The sequence below is a fragment of the Gnatocerus cornutus genome, chromosome 6 (genome assembly GCF_029298725.1).
Source record: "Gnatocerus cornutus isolate USDA-ARS CGAHR chromosome 6, icGnaCorn1.1, whole genome shotgun sequence".
Lineage (NCBI taxonomy): Eukaryota > Metazoa > Arthropoda > Insecta > Coleoptera > Tenebrionidae > Gnatocerus > Gnatocerus cornutus.
In genome coordinates, this window is record NC_142238.1 from 1725097 (window position 1) to 1730824 (window position 5728).

A 5728-nucleotide genomic window follows, 5' to 3' on the forward strand; every position below is an offset into this window, starting at 1 on the left:
TACCGCATGTGGAGAGAATATAATTTTTCATAAATAATGTTAACAATCGATTTTTGACAATTTTTGCAGCCTAGTAAAATATCTGATGGAGAGTAAAGGATGTGTCAATTACTGGTACACCCCACAGTTTGTATAAAAAAGAAAAGAAGAATCTTGGATTGGCATAACGAACGGTTTTTCAGAAAGACAATAAAGTACCGTGTGAAATGTTAAATTTAATTTAGATCGCAAAAGAACACTCATACAGTCAATTGAACGAGGACTACAAAAAACTCTTTTAAACCCAAAGAAGACCTTCGAAAAGTTAAAGAGGAGAATGCAGTGCTAAAACAAAAATGCAAACGGAAGGACCGGCGTGTCAAAAATTTGAAGATACTGGTGGACGATTTGAGAGAAAAGCAGCTTATAAGTTCCTTTGAAGGTAATTTTTTTTAATTTAATACCATTATTAATTTAAAAACTTACATTACAGGTGCATTACAGGTAACTTTAAGTCTGGCCACCAGAACTTAGAAAATTTGCTCTTGCGTTAAACTTTCTTTCCACAAGAGCCTATGAGCATGTCAGAAGAACATTTTATGACGCTTTACCTCATCGTTCCACATTGAGCCGATGATATTCTCATATGAATGGAGAACCAGGCATGTGTGAAGAAGGTTTAAGACTGCAAAAACTCATGGCGTCACATGAGAGCCTAGGAAAGCGACCACCAATTAACGCATTAATGTTCGACGAAATGGCGATTCTAAAACACATAGAATTTGACGGCAAAAAAATAGGGATTTTGTGGATTTTGGCTTGGACGATTGGAAGATAAAAACACACCTGTGGCTAGCCTTAGTCTATTTTGTGCAGTCATTAACTGCAGAAGAGCGAGTCAGCATTACTGCAACAATTTTGGAAAAGCTCGCAAAAATTCGGTTGCCTTCTTCAAATGGGCGCTTCTTTTAGCATCCCGAACTTTAGCACCATCTTGCAGAATCCGTTTTCAGAAGTCCCATTACACTTTATGTTGGGTGCATATCATTCCATAAAAATGGTTAGGAACTGCTTCTTTGATTGGGAGGAATTTTATGATGAAACCGGCTAAGGGCCGGTTTTGCAATTGCTGATTAATTAGCTGATCACGTAATTGACAATTTTTGATTAACCAAAAGTTAACTTTTGGATATCGAAAATGGCGTTTTTCAATGATTTTTTAATTCTTAATTAGCCGATTCATAATTAATCAAAAAGTCGTTAAGTTGGTACAACTGTGTATAGCTGTGAAGTTGCATCAAACATCAAACATTTGACATTGTCAAACAAAAGTTACTTCAACATTTTATTAAAAGTGAAACGGAAACGTGTTCCTGTGCGATGGAAAAGCCTTGCAAACGATCCACCAACTTTACTGTAGAAGAGGAAACACTGCTAGTTGCATTAGTAGATCAAAATAGAAATGTTATTGAGTGTGAAAAGTCTGAAAATGTTACATGGAAAGAAAAAGAACACGTATGGAAGAAAATTGAAAGAGAATTTAACTGCCGCAGGGGCAAAAGCTATTTTCGTAATGTGAAAGGGCTAAAAGAAAAATATGCTAACCTAAAGCGAACGACGAAACAAAAATACGCCCATAACAAACAAAATTTTTTAAAAACAAGTGGTGGAAATTCTGAAGAAGTTACACTTACTGTAGTGGATAAGGCAATAAAAGAAATGTTGGGTGAACAGATTGAAGGTTTATGTAATAATTTCGACAGCGACACAAATAACAGCAATGGTAAATAATTTAAATTTGTTTATCTGCTATTTTAACGCACACTTTTTAGAAGTTGCTTTAAGAAGAGAGTCTCTGATCGATCTGATCACAAAACCAACAGTTATAGACACGGTTTCTGGTGTTGTTGACGCTGAAGATATTACAATTCTCGATTCAAATGGTAAAAAAGTAAATACATTTACATTATAATGATTATAATTAATTTAATCAATCAGGTGGAGAACAAACTAGAGTTCATATGCAACAAGAAATTTAAGAGAACCTGTGACCAAAAAACTCCAAAGTAAAAAATTTACTCCAACACAAATTCTTAAATCTATAATTAACATGATTACAGGTAGAAAAATTGTTAAAACAAGAGGTACCAAAAAATATATTGGCCCCGGGCATATACTTATAGAAGAAAAATTAAATTTTGTGAAGTTGCAGCGAGAAGAATTCTTAGAAAAACACGAACTTAGGATAAAAAATTTAGAACAAAAGCTGCTAATAAATGAAAATAAAATTCAGAATCTCTGCAGTTAGTTAAGTTTTCTTTTTATTTGTTTATTAGCAGATTTTGTTGTAAAAAAGACTTCATAATATTTAGTACATTTCTTTGAATTTGGTTTAAATAAATATTACAATCTTTCAAAATAACTATTTATCAAGTTATATCTTGTAATATTGTTAATTCCTCCTCTTATCTCTTCAGCATTTTGAACGCCAACATTATTAACAATATTAACAGCGGCTTCTTGTTCTTCATTGACCACAGGTTCTGGTTCACCCTCATCACAAGCAATGTTATGCAAAACCGCAGTTGCAACTATTACGGCTTATATGGTAACCAATTTTAATCTTAAACCAAGTAGGCAAGTCACGGAAATCTTCTCTTCCAAACTCCATATGAACTATGGAGTTTTAGTTTCTAGACCCAAAAACTACTATAAAGATTATTCATTTTCACAATACTCATTTATTTATATACTTATCACAAATTTACCTTCTAGGGGTAAAAGAAATTGCTTTTTCTATGTCTTCTAATAAGTTATGTAACGTCCGTGGCCTCAACCGAAATCGGGCAAAAAAATCTTTTTGGTCCCACTCTGTATTTTACAGTTTTCGGTCGAACATAATGAAGATTCAGATTGATGTTTTCAATATTTTGTTTGACATTAGAAAATTGGAAGTTAATTACTAGATATTTCAATGATTAAGTAAACTGCACGTTAACATCAACTTTTTGATTAATTGACACTTGAAAAACTGACAAATTTCGTTAATTACAAATTATAGGCTAACTAACAATTAATCAGCGATTGAAAAACCGGCCCTAAGAGTAATGTATTTTGAAAGCGCAAAAATGTTAATTATAATATATTATATACAGGGTGGCCCATCTAAGACTTTCGGGCTCAATATCTTTGTCATTTATGAACGGATTTTTCCAAAATTTAAAATATAATTTCTTGAATAGGTAAGGATGATGTGACATTACCAGCGTCATCCTTGTCTTAAAAATGTTAATTTTACTTGTCTTATTTTAAATTTTAATTAGTTAAGATTTATGTCATTTTATAGAACATCAATATTTATCCGAGTGTGCCAAAACTCAACCGTCTAGCTAGTCAAGTTGCCGAGAAAAAGAGAAAAAAGACCCTCAACATTTCCAAAAGATGCAAAATCATAGTCGGCTATGAAAAAAATAATTTCCCACGCCCCATTTTGGACATCCCTGCATTCGGTCTGTCAATAATCGCTGACGTCAGTGACGTTCTTGACATTTTGTAATATTTTTCATTTGAGGTTATGTTTACTTTTGAGCATGATGATGAAAATCATTGATTTAAACTTGCGCAGAACGATTTATCTCGATCTATTGAAATTGGAAACTAATCACAATGCATCAGGCAACGTTTTGGTGCAAAAAATGCGTAGGCACAAGAAAATGTGAGTAAAAAACTTGTTGAAAGTTGGTTATCACCAGAAAAATGATTGCAGAATGGTTGCTATGAGGTGCAACTAGAATTCACGACTTCTGTAGAAATGTCACTGGTTTATTGGAAATGGAAATTCAGTAACACGTATGCAGTGAATCGATTTGACTCATTTATGATTGCATTTACGTTAAACCAGTTATTTCACTTATGATGAAGACAGAATTAGATGATTTCATCCTTTTTCTGCAAACTTCTTTACTGCGCCTATAAAATGTATGGTACTAGTTAGATAGTTTTAACATTTTTCTTTTGTTTAATAATGTCATTAATCCAAAGTAGATTAACCTTGAAGCTCCAATATGTGAACTGCCGTAGTCAAGAAGTCAAAATCGAAAAATGCTGGTGCAGAATTGAGCTATATGCCATTTGTGCGCATTAGCTTGTACCTACATGAGTGTTTGAATCACTTGATTCACAAATGAATGTCGGTAAAGTTGGTATGCAAAAGTAACGAAGAATGCTGTATCGTTGAGTGGCCCAGTACCTACAAGACCAGCGACAAAGACAAGTTTACCCATGTCAAAACGGAGTTTTATGGTATTTGTTGGCTATGCGACTAATCAATTCGTATGTTTCAATTATGATTTGTAGAAACAAGGTCGAATCGACAAATGTAGGCACAATTCTGCACACTTTTAAGACCGCCATGCTAAAAGGTGTTATCAAGAAAGTTTCTTCAAGTCCAAATTAGCCGTACAGTACCATTATTATTTCGTTTCGAAAGATTGGCAAATGAAACTTTGAATAGGAAATCAACTAATGATACCAAGACGTATAAGTAATATGGAAATCAGATACATGTAGTTACCTACAACTACGCGGTTTTGGATCACCAAAAACGCATGATAGTGTGTTACATTTTCTAAGGTCATTGCAAATTGTAGGAAAACACTGTTTACATCTGATATTTCAGATTCGTGCTTTCGAACCGAATATGGTGCATGATGTTGCGAGTTGTATTTGTTTCTTCAACAAACCTGCGAACTACCTAACGATCTAGGACGACTATTATGATATGGAAAATGTGCTTGCACGGTATCATGACGATTTCTCACTAAGAAAGAATAACGAGTTAAAGAAATAGTGCAAGAAAGAAATGAAACAAAATGACAACGAACGTTATCTATACCTACGTTCCAATGAAAATTGCAAACATGATATTTCTATCAAAGTATCGTCGGTCGACTCTTTCTATGGGACAATTCTTTGAACGAACATTAACTTTAGAGCATTGAAACATTGAAACATTCATTAATAACTTGGACGAGTGAAAAAAAGACGAACAAGACTGAAAGCAACACACTGAAAATGATGCAGTACTTCAACACGGACTGTTACTTTAAATGTTGAACCTGTTCTTTCTCATTGAACCGCCAAAAGATGCAAATATGAAAGGGACTTTCATTGACTCGCTATCGTACCCTGTTGCAAGCATTAAGAACGATTGCAGAACGTTCTGGACGGTGTTGACTACCATGAACGACTATGCCACTTGGATTCTTCTAACATGGGTGGATATGTTTGACGGACAGTAACCAAGCTGCTAAAAGTGCAAAACCCTGCTTGATGAATTCGATGATGAGTCGCCGTCAACATGATATGGTAAGTGTTCAGCGAAGGCAAGTGACTAGTACCATCGAAGCAATTGTTCCAGTTGAAAGCGACAAGCGATTTGCTCAGACCAAGGGACCGCAAATTCATTCTTCACCATCACAGAACATATTCAAAAACTTATGCTGCCCCTAATTGTTTGTGTCCATTTCATTACAAGAAAGTTCAAGAAATGAGTTGCTAGTAAAAAGAAAAGCCAAATCTCATCGCATCGCCAACAAGCAAAATGGTAGTGACCAAACGCTTACAATATTCCAGCATTATTTGCACTTGTTATAAATGTTCAAAGTACAGACACATGTTGTAACAGTGTAAATATCTGATACATTTGTAAATTTTTGTACATTCGTTCATTACTATTGTAGAAAATATG

At 34.2% G+C, this 5728-nt stretch overlaps 1 long non-coding RNA gene across 1 annotated transcript; it reads left to right on the forward strand.

The window, feature by feature from the left end:
• The first annotated feature begins 4850 nt into the window (after nt 1–4850).
• On the forward strand, nt 4851–5486 carry LOC148172197 (uncharacterized). The gene is made up of 2 exons (XR_015770277.1): nt 4851–5346; nt 5399–5486. It is a non-coding gene; the product is annotated as an uncharacterized LOC148172197 (long non-coding RNA).
• The last annotated feature ends 242 nt before the right edge of the window (nt 5487–5728 follow it).